Genomic DNA, 14,310 nt, shown 5'->3' on the forward strand with positions numbered 1-14,310 from the left:
AGTCATACTTCACAATTACATACAGATACCAAATTTTGCATAAACAATCCTGCCACTTAAATTAGTTGAATGTGCTACTTTGTACACCGGAATATGCTGGCTGAAAGGTTTAAATAATTAGTTTGGTTTTTCATCCGAAAAAAGTCATGAGTATTATGATTAGAGTTCATACAAAATATTTGCTAACAAAATTAAAATCAAATCACCTATTCAACTGTTATTTTAGAAATTTTTTACTGTTGCAAATCACAAAATTAGTTATGGAAAGAGTTATGGAAGCTTTATGAATTTCTGATTCAAATTTACTATGTATGGTAATTATTCAACAAAATGAAGAATGTTTGAAGTTGAAATCCCACAAATTCACAACTATTGTTTTACTTTCCTTTTGCAAGCATATTAATAAAAAAATCTATTACATATATTTAATTTCTTGAACTTTCCTTCTCCTTCACGTGTGCAGGCGACCGCTTTTACAGCGGCTGCCTGCAGGGTTCTGCTGCCTGCAGGGAACACGCCCCCTCCCGCCTGCAGCACGCTCAGGCTCTGCTACTCGGCCCCCTTGGGCTCTGCTGCTCCCCATGTGCTACTGCTCTCTCTCCCCTGTACTCCTTCCCAGCCTGCTAGGGAAGTGGCAGTTTAATTTGGTGGGGACAGTCGGGCTTTCTACCCCGCCCCCGCCAATGGGAAGCCTGACCTGGTGCTGCAGCTGCACTGGGTTCCCTGCTGCATGGGTAGAGGGGAGAGGAGCGACTGAGCTCTCCACCCCCCTACTTCCCGAGGAACAAGAGCATGCTTCCTGGAGGCTTTCCCTGCTGCAGCAGGATGCCAAGCCAGGTAAGTGTCCTCCCTTATGCCCAGACCCCGCACCCAACCCCCACTCACTCTCCTCATATCAGAAATGGACAGCATGTTCATGCCATACAGGAATTAAACCCACAAGTTTTGCCTCCTCCCCCTGCCAAGACCCCGCATTCCTAGCTTGCTCTGACACCCTTCCCCAAGTCCCCTCTTCTATCGTCCCTCCTGGCCAGACACCCAGCCCCGAGATCCTCCTCTACCCTCCCTCCTGGTCCGGTGTTTTTTTGTTTGTTTGTTTTGTTCGACAAATTTTCCCTGGGGGGCTGTTTTGTTGTTTTGTTTTGTTTTTTGTTCCCCATAAAAATATTGTTTGGTGTTCCTCAGTCTTAAAAAGTTTAAGAAACACTGCACTAGTGTGTGTGCTCTGAAGGTTACACTTAGGCCTGGTCTATGTGACATGGTAAGTTGTGACAATCTAGTTGTTTAAGTGTCTTCACTTAAATTTGTCTCCCAAAGACTCTCTATGCCAATTTAGTAATACCATCTCCCCAGGCAGCATAGAATCACCGTCTGTTTTTTGGGGAATGCTCTGTCAGGGTAGACATGGCATTAATTAGAAAGACTGCTTTGTGTTTTATCAGCACAAGCACTCCAGATGAGGAAATGCATTACTGATCCAAGGAGCTAAGTGTGCACATTCACAATAATTTAATAACCGTGGTGGCCATTTCTGGTATCAATGTCTACATTGCATTCCTTTTTTGAGAGAGGAATGCAAATGCAGATGAACAAAATTGCAAATGAAGCGCGGATTTGAATTTCCCATGCTTCATTTGCATAATCACTTCCAGCTGCTTTTTCAAAATACCCTATTTCAAAAAAAGAAATGCTGTCTAGACGCAGTTATTCCAAAAGAAAACCCTTCTTTCGAAATCACCCTTAAACTTCATTTTATAAGGAGTAAGGGTAATTTCGAAAGAAGGGTTTTCTTTCAAAATAACCACGTCTAGACAGTGTTTCTTTTTTCGAAATAGGGTATTTCGAAAAAGCAGCCAGACATGATTATGCAACTGAAGCCCGGGAAATTCAAATCCGCACTTCATTTGCAATTTTGTTTGTCTGCATTTGCATTCCTCTCTCGAAAGAGGAATGCAATGTAGACATACCCTAAGTTAGGCTGACATAATTTTGTAAGGTAGATATGGCCTGCTCTGAGCTGCTGAATGCAAATGTAACCCCACTCATCTTGGCTTACTCATCTGCATGTAATTAATATCCTCAAAAGTGAACATTACCTCTCAATAGCCACAGTTTAAAGAGTGTGGCAAAGGAAGGCCTGGGAGGGAAGTGCCCAATTCTGTGTTGTACCTCTTAGGAGGCACAAGTGAAGAAAAGAGAGTGGGGGCACAAAAAGAGCCTTATATTAGCTTTGCATTTCTCCAGATGCTGGAGTGGCACTGGCCTGGGGACAGTCTAATTTATTACAACATTCCCCAGGCTGTCTATGGACTACTCTGCAGTCCGGAACATTCAGTCTGTGGTCACTCCCTCTTCATTTCCCTACTACATGTTGACTATGATTGGGACACTACCCTTCTTACGCACTGCTTCTGTGCCAGAGGGATTCACTCAGGAATTTCTGTGGCCCTTTCATACTGCCTGAGTAGTACAAAATGGCTGTGAACATTATCCAAAATCAAAGTCAAAGCAATGCGTATGTATGGGGGAGGGGGAAAGCAGGGGTATTACCTTTTCCTTGTTTGCTTCAAGTTCTCTTTTCTGTTTGTGTGGGCAGGGGTGGTTATGGAAGCTGTTTGCAGAGGAGTATGAGTGACAGGGGATTCTCAATGACATTTTCTCAGGGGCCTCTAAATCCCAAGGCTTCTTCTGTCATCTTGAACTCCTCAAAGCATTCAGTCATGGATCTTAAATGCATGGTGTTGTATAAACATTCCTTTTCTTCCAGCTTGGATTTTCAGCTTGACGGTGGCAGGTTCCTGGGGTGTACACTTAAACTAATCACAGTCACCAGTACCTGCACTGAACTGAAAGAGGATAACAAATAGGAGCTATTTTTAGTAATAATAAGCAGGAGCACCTCACTCCTGGAGAAAAGCCTTTGTTAGGAATAAGAGGCTGAGCCAATCAAAATTCACCATTGTGCCTCCTAGACCATGGATTTTCTGAAAGCTTCTTGACTCTACAGTTTGTTAAGTTTCTTTACCATTCTGGAGCCCTAAATTTACATTTGTATTTCAGGAAAAGAGAGCATCCTTATTTTATTGAAACTCAGCATTATTCAAAGGAATTCACCTTGCAGAGCAAGAAATCCTCTGCAGAAAAGACAGAATTTTAAAACTTTAAGAAATAAATGTTTTATTAATTTACCCGTGAAAAGAATTACAGTTGATTAGCACCACTGTTTGAAATCTTTGAGTACTCAGAAGTAGAGCTGAGCAGGGTGACTTCAGATTTAAAAAGTCAGACGCTTGGAAAATTTTCTTGTGCATACAAGAGAGTTTCAGAGGGTGTGTAAAAGGTTTTCCTTCTGGACAGAGTTCAGCACTAGATATTGTGATGCCACGGTCAATGGTTGTAATTTACAACAAAGGTGTCATATTCTCTTTCTTGTCAGAAGCCAAAGAGACTTCGGCTGCATCTAGACTGGCAAGTTTTTCCACAAAAGCAGCTACTTTTGCGGAAAAACTTGCCAGCTGTCTACACTGGCCGCTTGAATTTCCGCAAGAACACTGATGATCTCATGTAAGATTGTCAGTGTTCTTGCGGAAATACTATGCTGTTCCCGTTTGGGCAAAACGCGGTATTGTTTTGCGCAAAAAAACCCCGATCACGAAAATGGCGATCAGGGCTTTCTTGCGCAAAACTGCATCTAGATTGGCACGGACGCTTTTCCGCAAAAAGTGCTTTTGAGGAAAAGTGTCCGTGCCAATCTAGACGCTCTTTTCCGCAAATGCTTTTAACGGAAAAACTTTAAACTCAGAGAAGCTGAGGAGATTTAGGAAACATCACTACATCAGATCCAGTGACGAAAGGAACTAGCCCCTCCTTCCCCTCCCAAGAAATTAGAAAAGTGGAAATCAGATGAGAAGCTTGGCAGTTCTTAGCCTCCAGAACCAAGACTATATTCTGCACAGCTGGAGGCAGACACAGGTGAGCAGGTGGTGATCACCAGAGAATAGGAACAGGAAAAATTCTACACAGCCTGACATTTCCAGTTAATACCAAGTCCTCAGTATCAGGCCCAGATTAACAAATGTGCACTTGTCGCATCATCAGAAACCCCTGTCCCCCACATACTGAGTACCTGTGCACCAGGTTCCAAAGATAATCACTCTCCCATGACAGAGTGGTGGCTAGGCCATGCTTGAGTGAGTGGTACTAAGATATGGCAGTTGATCCTTCCCCACTTCAGTAATAACCATTGAAATATTAGAAGACTCGTCTTGCTCCACCATCAGAAATTCTACACACTTCTCCAGTAGGTGCATCCACTAGCTGAGAATTTTGGATCAAATTGGATCAAAGTAGCGAAGTTAGTCACCTTGGTGCAGTAACTTTCGTTCTTCGAGATGGTCCCCGTGGGTGCTCCACAGAAGGTGCTGGGCTTGCCCCAGTGCCACAGGATGGAGACTTTTCATAGCGGTTTTCCGGCCGGACTGTGCATGCGCGGGGAACGTCTCACGGCTTTCACGCCCTTTCGCGCTGTTTGGTCTGGTCCCAGCCAGTTCCTTGTACCCGCCTCAGTATCTGAAACACAAGAAACGGACACAGACTCCGAAGTGGGGAGGAGGGTGGGTAGTGGAGCACCCACGGGGACCATCTCGAAGAACGACAGTTACTGCACAAAGGTGAGTAACTTCACTTTCTTCTTCGAGGAGTCCCCGTGGGTGCTCTACAGAAGGTGTCTGCACAGCAGTTTCCCCCCTCTGCGGCACTGAGGAGATGGGATACAAGACCTCTAACGATTAGCGGAAGAGAGGACTGCAGCTGTTACAGACTTATCTGACAGCCACCTTTGCTGAACAGCATAATGGTCTACAAATGTGTGGTAAGATGCCCATGTGGCTGATTTACAGATGTCTGCTAGTGGAACCCCTCTTAGGAAGGCGGTGGATGCTGCTCTTGCCCTTGTGAAACGTGCCTTGGGACATGCAGGGAGAGGAATTCACCAAATTGAGTAGCAGTGAGCTATACAAGTTACAATAATATTAGCTACTCTCTGAGCAGAAATTGGTTCGCCCTTAGAGTGCTGTGCTAGGGACAGTAGAAGCCTGACTTCCTAAATGGTTTGGTACGGTTGATGTAAAAGGCTAGTGCCTGCGCACATCTAGGCTACGTCTAGACTGGCATGATTTTCCGCAAATGCTTTTAACGGAAAAGTTTTCCATTAAAAGCATTTGCGGAAAAGAGCGTCTAGATTAGCATGGACGCTTTTCCGCAAAAGCACTTTTTGCGGAAAAGCTTCTGTGCCAATCTAGACACGCTTTTTTGTGCAAAACAAATCTGAGCTGTCTACACTGGCCCTTTTGTGCAAAAGCTTTGCGCAAAAGGACTTTTGCCCGAACGGGAGCAGCATAGTATTTCCGCAAGAAGTACTGCTTTCAGACAGTAGGAAGTTAGTGTTCTTGCAGAAATTCAAGCGGCCAGTGTAGACAACTGGCAAGTTTTTCCACAAAAGCAGCTGCTTTTGCAGAAAAACTTGCCAGTCTAGACACAGCCCTAATGTATGGAGAGCTACCTCCCTAGGTGAAGAATGCAGTTTGGGGAAAAACGCTGGTAGCACTATGGGCTCATTGACATGGAAGTCGGTACAGAGCTTAGGTATGAAGGCTGGGTGGTGCCTTAGGATAACACAGTCTCTTTGGAAAATCGCGTACGGAGGTACTGCCATCAATGCTGTCAACTCACTAACCCTGCGTGCGGATGTGATCGCCAGCAGGAAAATGACTTTCTGAGTGAGGACTTGCAACGGTATTGTGGCAAGCGGTTCAAATAGTGGAGCAGTAAGGGTTCACAACACCAAGTCCAAATCCCAAAGTGGCGGTGGGGTATGCAACAGAGGGTATAAATTTGCTAACCCTTTCAGAAATCTCTTTGTAAGGGGGAGTGCAAATATTGAACAGCCGTCAGTAGGCTGGTGAAAAGCTGAGATTGCCACGAGATGCATTCTGAGTGATGCTAGGGCAAGGCCCGTCTGTTATAGCTCCGAGATGTAATGTAGTATAGAATGTATGGGGGTGACTGTAGGGTCCATACGTCGTTCAGAGCACCAGATTCGAAACCTGGACCATTTTGAGAGATATGTGATTCTTGTGCCATTCCGTCTGCTGTATATGAGAACATTTCTGACAGCTGTAGAACATTGGACTTCCAACTCTTTTAACCAGCGAGGTACCATGCTGTAAGGTGCAACCTGTGAAGTTGCGGGTGGAGAAGTCGCCCATGATCCTGAGTGAGTAGAGTTGAAAGAGTGGTAGCTGGTAGGATGGGTAATGGGACAGTTGCAGGAGTCGAGGGTACCAATGTTGTCTGGGCCATGCGGAGCTATTAGGATCACTGTGGCCCAATCTGCTTTGATCTTCTGTAATACCCTGGGAATGAGAGGTATCGGAGGGAATGCATACATCAATGGGCCGTTCCAGGTGATTAGGAATGCATCGCCCAGGGAATGGCAACCGAGTCCCGCCCAGGAGCAATATCAGACACACTTTCTGTTGGTGCATGTGGCGAAGAGGTCAGTCGATGGTATGCCCCATTCGTGAAATAGGAAATGGAGGGGTCTGCGATGGAGCTCCCATTCATGGTCTAGTGCAAAATTCCTGCTGAGGGAATCTGCTGTTATGTTGCTTATTCCAGGTAAGTATGATGCCACAAGAACGATGCCGTTGGTGATGCACCAATTCCAAAGTCAGACCACCTCCGCACAGAGGGATTGTGATCGAGCCCCCCACCCCGACAGTTGATGTAAAACATTATGGCTACATTGTCTGTGTGGACCTTCACCACGGAGTTGTGATTGTGATCGTGGAAGTGTCTGCATGCGTTGAAGACAGCCCTGAGTTCCAGTAGATTTATGTGGAGCAATGTTTCACGAGGTGTCCAACGGCCTTGCACGGACATTCCATTCATGTGCACTCCCCAACCGAGGAGAGAAGCATCTGTAGTGATTTGACGGCTTGGAAAGTGGGGGCGGAAAGGCACTCCAGACAGTAGGTACTTGTGAGGGAAGAGATGACGTTGGGCAGAATGGTAACTGACCTGTGTACATCGCAAGAGGTGTGATTGTAGACGGTGGCCAGCCAGTGTTGTAAAGCTTGAAAATGAAGTCAGGCATTCTGGACAATGAATGTGGTAGCGGCCATGTGTCCCATGAGCTTGAGGAGTATAAGCACCTGGCTGGTGCTGTTGGATGTGCATTTATCAGAGATTGAATAGTTTGGAATTTTACGATGGGTAAGAATGCTCTTGCTTTCTTTGAATCTAACCTTGGCCCAATGAACTCTATGTCTTGAGTGGGAGCTAACGTGGACTTGTCGCTGTTAACAAGCAGCCCCAGCGAATGAAAGGCCTGCATAGTGAATGCCAGCATTTTGCTCGCCTGTATGGTGGATGTGACCTTTATGAGGCAGTCGTCGAGGTAGGGAAATATAGTTATCCTGCTGCGATGTAGGTGGGCTGCGACCACCGAAAGTACCTTTGTAAATACCCTTGGCGCTGCAGACAGCCCAAAGGGAAGGACTTGGTACTGATAATGTCCGTTGCCCACCACGAATCTGAGGAATCGCCTGTGGGCAGGGTGAATTGTAATGTGGAAATATGCGTATTGAAGGTCGAGAGCAAAGAACCAGTCATTCTGATCTAGAGCTGGGATTATAGACGAAAGCATAACCATCCTGAAGCGGTGTTTTCGGAGAAATTTGTTCAACTGCCTGAGATCCAATATTGGCCTCCAACCCCCTGTCTTCTTTTGAATGAAAAAGTAGTGGGAATAAAACCCTTTCCCTCTGAACTCTTGTGGAACTGGTTCCACCGCGCCAATCTGCAGTAGATGATGTATCTCTGATCTGAGCAGATCTTTGTGAGAGGGGTCCCTGAAAAGAGACGGGTTGGGGGGGGGGGGTTGAGGGTGGTAGGGAGAGAAAAGGCATGGCGTAGCCAGTTTTTATAATCTCTAGCACCCATTTGTCATTGGTGATAGCTGCCCATTGGTGGTAAAAAGGGCGTAGACGATGATGGAACAAATGGACAGTGTCGGCTATGACTGGAGGCTTGCTCTCGACCAAGGAGTTGAACCTGCTGCCTAGCAGCCAGTTGGATTTGCGCACGGTTATTTTGATTACGGTGTCTGGGAGGTTGTTGATGTTGTCGAGAGCTATCAAATGGCTTCTGATGCTGCTGCTGCTGCTGCCATGGCTGCCTCTGGTGGTAAAAGTCGTAACGCCTCTGGAATGGTGTATAGCGGTGTCTTTTAAAGGGTGGCGCATACATACCAAGAGTCCTTAGAGTGGACCTGGTGTCTTTACTGGAGTGGAGTAGTGCATCCGTTTTCTCTGCAAACAAGATGTCTTTTTCGAATGGAAGGTCCTCGACCTTTGCTTGCAGCTCTTTAGGCACCGCTGCAGCTTGTAAGAAGGAGGAGCACCTCATGTCCACTGCCATAGCTGTGGCTCTAGCTGCCGTGTCTGCCACATCAGCTGCTATTTGTAGGCTGGTTCTGGTAGAGGCTTATCCCTCCTGGACCAATGCTCAGAGGATAGGCTTCTTTGATTCTGGTAAGGAGTCAGCGAGAGCAATGAATTTCGAATAATTATCGAAATTGTGGTTGGATAGGTGAGCTAGGTAGTTAGCTATGCGCAGAAGCAGGGTTGCAGAGGTATACACCTTCCTACCAAATAAGTCCAGTTTCTTTGATTCTTTATCCGCGCTCTGGTTCCTGTATTGTGGCCCTCGTGACCTCTGGTGTGAGGCTCTACTACCAGGGAGTTGGGGAGTGGATGCGTGAATAAGAACTCTGAACCTTTAGGTGGGATGAAGTATTTCTTGTCGAACTTCCTATTAGTTGGGAGTACAGAAGCTGGTGTTTGCCACAGCTCGTTTGAGACCTCCAGGATCGCCTCGTCCAGAGGGATCGCTAGCTTGGGAGGTTGTGACGTCTCTAAGTTCTTAAAGAGCTTGTGGTGTTTGCTCTGTATCTCAGTAAGTTGAATGTTTTGGGACCGGGCGACTCTTTTAAAAAGGTCCTGAAACTGCTTAATATCATCTGGGGGAGAGAAGTCACCTGATATCACTGCTTCGTCGTGGGAGGATGATGAAGGATCCTTGGGAGACTCATGAGCCTGGTGTGATTCCTGTAGTGTATGGTGCTCCCCTTCAGGTTGAGGTGGAGGAAGTGATGGTGAATGAGGAATATACACTGGTGGAGGTGGCTCCGTGGGTGGAGAGTATCTATAAGAGGAGTCACGTGTCCTCGATCTGAATGGCGATCTGGAGGATCGCTACGAAGCTCGGTGATCAGGTGAATGGGTCCTGTAATATGAGGACCGAGATGGAGAGCGGTCATGGTACCTGGATCTACTGTAAGATCTCCTGTAGAATCGAGTAAGAGACCCTCTCGACAGTGGTGGAGAATATGAAACATGATGTACAGGAGAAGGAGAGGCAGAGAACCTGTGGTAGTGGGTTCGATGGACTTGATGTTCATAGTGCATGGGAGGTGTTAGAAATGGAGATGGGAGACGCTCTGATGAAGAGAACCTCCTAGGAGGCGTCCTCGTGGGAGACTGTAACGGTAGTGGCGAGGTGGGTCCTGGGGAGAACGCAGGTGAAAGAGAGAGAGGAGAGAGACTCCTGGGTCTTGGCATCTTTGCTGTAGCCTTCCTAGGCTGCATCTCTTTCAGTGCCGGAACAGGTTCTCTGTCCGGAGGGGTGATTGGCACCGAGGGGTCTTTCCGCACCGCTGGAAGCGGTGCCACAGTTGGTGTGTGATCCTGTGAGCGCTTCGGTGCTGCACGGTCGTTGGTGCTGCACGGTCGTCGGTGCACAGCGGTGCCGGTGGGGCTGGAGATGCCGATGTGCCGCTCACCGAAGTCTTCGGTGCGGTGTGTGCTGGTGCCAGCTGATGGTGCACTTTCGGCACCGATGGTGTGAGTCTCGGTGCCCTGGTCGGTGCTGATTGGGCTTTGGATAGGGCCAAAGTACTCTGCTTTGTGCTGACACTCAATCTACTGGAAGTAACAGGAAGAGAGTGGGTTGGAGAGGGTTTTGATTTTATTTTTAGAGGCGCAGCAGTTGGAGAAGAGGCCCGGCATTTATGTGGCTCTGGAGAAGGCCACGGGGGGGGGAGGGGAGGAAGGGGAAGACCCCCGGGGCTGAAGTGCCTTATCAAAGAGAAACATTCTTAGCCTCATTTCTCTTTCACGCCTCGCTCTGCTTGTTAACTTAGAACAAATAGAGCACTTCTGTGGGACGGGGCTCTCTCCTAAGCCATGGATGCACAACGCGTGACCATCCGAGGCTGGCATAGCCTCTCTACATTGCTCACATTTCTTCAATCCCGGGGAGCCGGGCATTTTGAAGTGCGTCACTCGGTCCCATGAAACCAGAATGTTTAACTCTGAGTAAAGGAAACATTTTTTTTTTAATAAACAGGAAGATATAAAGACTCTGAACTAGAAAGGGGAAAGAAAAAACTAATATTGAAGCAAGACAAGCCTGAAAACGTCACAAGCGGGGTAGTCAGGAGAAGAGGATTGCTCCGTCTACAGCCTGAGGCGGTTGAGAGGAACTGGCTAGGATCGGACCAAGCAGTGCGAAAGGGAGCAAAAGCTGCGAGACACTCCCCGCGCATGCGCGGTCCGGCTGGACTACCGCTATGAAAAGTCTCCGTCCTGTGGCGCTGGGGCAAGCCCAGCACCTTCTGTGGAGCACCCACGGGGACTCTTCGAAGAACACCGCATAGTTTTGCTTCACACAGCAATAGTCTTGTATATCACATGCTCTAGTTTAAGAAAGGTGAGGGGGCCCAATTTCCATAGTTCATCAAGCCCCAAAGCTCTTTAATTTGGAAACTGAGGAAGATATCAATAAAAATCCTGTTGGTCAAATGCTGTACAGGTGAGATATATGGGAAACACCTGTACATGGATGCCCAGACCAACACAATGGAAAATCAAGCTAGCTCACAAAGAGCTCTTCAACAAGCCCAGGAAGACTTGAAAATCCTTTCTGGCGATTTTACGTTAAAAAATGGAAAGGGTTAGGGTTATTCCGCAAGGAATAAGCAGACCCTAGTGTGCTGTCTGAGATATAGTGTCATTAGTGCTGATATACACCACCACCAATGAATCCTTACCCATCAACGACAAAAGCCTATCCAGTCTTAGTGATGTCTTGTGTCTTGGCTGTCAGACAGCACACTAGTATCTCATAGATTACGAAGGACTTCAGGGAATTCAGAAGGGCGCTCAAAAAGAAGACTATCCAAGTGACTTCTTGGAAGCTCTTTCTATCCCCTTAACAAAAGAAGGCAGAAGATTCTGGAAGTGAACCACTCGCTAAGTAAGTGCTATAAAGTATAGGATTTTGATTTTGTGGAATATTGGTCCATCTTCTGTGAGAAGGAGGGGATGTACAGTTTGAATGGCCTCCATGTTAGTGGAAGGGGAACTAATCTTGCTGTTAAGCACACAACAACATCAAGGATCTCTCAATTTGAGAATTTATGTATGGGCCCTGAGATGACTCAGAAGTCTGATCCCGGAACTGATCCTGGACTCACCTGCAATAGGTACAGACATTTCCTGGCAGATCAGTTCTCTTCGGGGAAAAAGTTCTTCCTTTTCCTTTCTTCTCTCTCTTTTCCCAGCTTCAAGGGAAAGGCTTATTTAAAATGTGTTGTCCTACATTTAAAAATAACAGTTTAATGAGACTCTGGAGCAAAACAAAAGAACAAAGGATCTAAAATAGGTAAGAGATTTCAGGACTACTTGGTCATAAATGTCCTGATATTTCCTCTTAATTCATATTTTTGTGCTTCACAAACAACAACAACAACAACAGCAACCACCCACACCAACCCACCCCACACCACCCAAGAGAAAGTAAACAGTTTGTTCATGAGAAGCACAGAATGGGAAATTAAACAAACAAAAACTCTCTTTATTACCTTGGTCCTACTTTTGCAAATTCTCATGCATCTGAGTAGTCCTCTTGTATTTAAAGTTCAAGGGTATTATTCACATGCATGAAGTTACTCACTTGTGTATTTCCAGATTTAAAGCCGTAGTTTGCATTATTATTTTAATGCAAATTAGAAACAACCCACTTAACATCATTGAAAATCTCGACTAATTGTACTTACAAATTCAGAACTACAAGTTGTGAATTGGAACCCTAATCCTGCAATCAGATATGCATGCACCAAATCTTTGACTGGCAAGGAGACCCATTGATATCAAAGTATTCTATGCTAGTAAGGTTGTGGTCTAGATCATATTTGTGGGCCATATAGAACTTTTAGTCAGGTTCCTACCATGCTTAGGACCTATACAAATTGGCCTTTTCAGCTTCAAGCTATTTAAACATATGTTTTTCAATTATGCTTTTAGTCTTCACTAGCAAAGCATGCTTCCAGAAATTATTTATAAAATGAACTCTCCTCTGAAGTAATAAATTTATTACACAATCCATAAAAAATACTGTATCAAGCCACACTTTTAGCTTTAAGATAACCCGTGCTCCCCCCATAACTAACAAACAAACAAACCCAAAAGGTTTCTCTTTCCACTTTAAAAAAAAAGATAGAACATGCATTATGTTTGTTGTTCGTTGTAGCAGATGTATTTAGTTAATGATTATCTCTCAATTTTCTTACGTTATTTTCTCAATAATAGATACCAGAATTATATAAAGTTACATCGAATCATAGGGATTAGAAAATCTAATTAAATCGCGTGATTATTTTTACATCAATACAAGGATAAATAAAACTTCCTATCGGTAATAGAGATAGGCCTTCGTTCAGTTATTTTACTAGTAATTGCAATTGAAGAATTTGTATTTTGTACTTCTGTTTACACATTTTCAAGGGTAACAGAGCAAATCATAACAAGTACTAGCTTGCCAAATAATTTCACATCTAGTTTTGCTGAGAAAATGGTTTCACAAGCTTTTCATTTTTTTGTTTTTTAATGTGAGAGGGCTTCACAGTCTATTGAGACTTAGTGATCCTGTTAATAAGATGTTCCAACAAATATTCATTTTTCTTACATATTGATCTAATGATTTTCAACTGAAAAAAAAATGCAGATGGCTACAAAAACAGCTTGTGAAAGAAGGAAAGGGAAACAGAAGCAGCTCAGACACATTGCTAATTCTATAACAGAACTGAATTGATGTTGGCTCCACTTTGATTTTAGCATCTCTTTAAAAAAGTGACAACAGTGCAGAAGCAATAGGTAGAATGTTCTTTAAGACAGAAATAGCAATACAAAGTAAATGAAATTAAAAAATAAATGTAAGATTTTCAGCACTATTATAAAAACTGAAAAATGGCAGCAAGCCTTTGCAGCCTGGAACTTTTTTGCCCTGGAGACAGCAAAACATGATGCAGCTTTAGGGTGCTCCACAGCTGTCACTGAACAGAGAATCTTTTGCAATACATTTCAGGAGATACTTCTTTCAATTCAGGGCACCTCATCACTAGCAAGATAATAAAAATTCATACAATTGCAATGACAATTAACGGGTTAGTGAGACTGATTGATGGGGAAAGATTAATGCTAAAATTTTACACTTATAACACCTATTATGCATGGATCACAAAGACAACATCAATATTAAGGTCGTCATTTTCAAAAGCAGTGACTGACACATATAACCAATTGTTCTTTCTAGCAGGGGCTTGAAGCATCTTCGGGTACGCCTGATTTTCAGAACAGGTGTTTATATATACCAATATCCTGTGCACACACTTGGCACTGAACCCTACATGAAGACAAAGGCAGAGTGGGGTTAAAGTATCTGCAAAAGTATTCAGAACCTCCTCCCCCCCAGGTATACAGCCATGTGCTCCTGATGTAACCATATCAGAAGCACAAATAAAAAGGAAGTTAAGTCACTCAGATCCCAGACATGTATTTGTGGTTCAGCACAACAAACATCTGGGAACCCTTCTCCAAACTGATTTTTAAAGGCCCTGGCAGAGGAGCACCTGGATGAGAGAAACAGACCAGAGCAGCCAAGAAGAGCAAGTAGTTGCTGAAGGACTTTGGCAAAACTAGGGAGGTACAAGAGGGTTTTTACAAGGAATTGCAATTCAAGGGTGGAATTGCATCAGCACAATTTAACCATGTTAATGATGATATAGCATAAGATAATGGAGGAGCAAAATACTAGCAGGATGAGGGCATGGCCAGCCCTAGCTAAGAGATTAAATAGATGTCCGTATCCTTCAAAACAGGGTCTATGAGCCAAAAGGCCTTTCCTTGA

The sequence above is a fragment of the Pelodiscus sinensis genome, chromosome 7, assembly GCF_049634645.1.
Source record: "Pelodiscus sinensis isolate JC-2024 chromosome 7, ASM4963464v1, whole genome shotgun sequence".
In the NCBI taxonomy this organism is placed as follows: Eukaryota; Metazoa; Chordata; order Testudines; family Trionychidae; genus Pelodiscus; species Pelodiscus sinensis.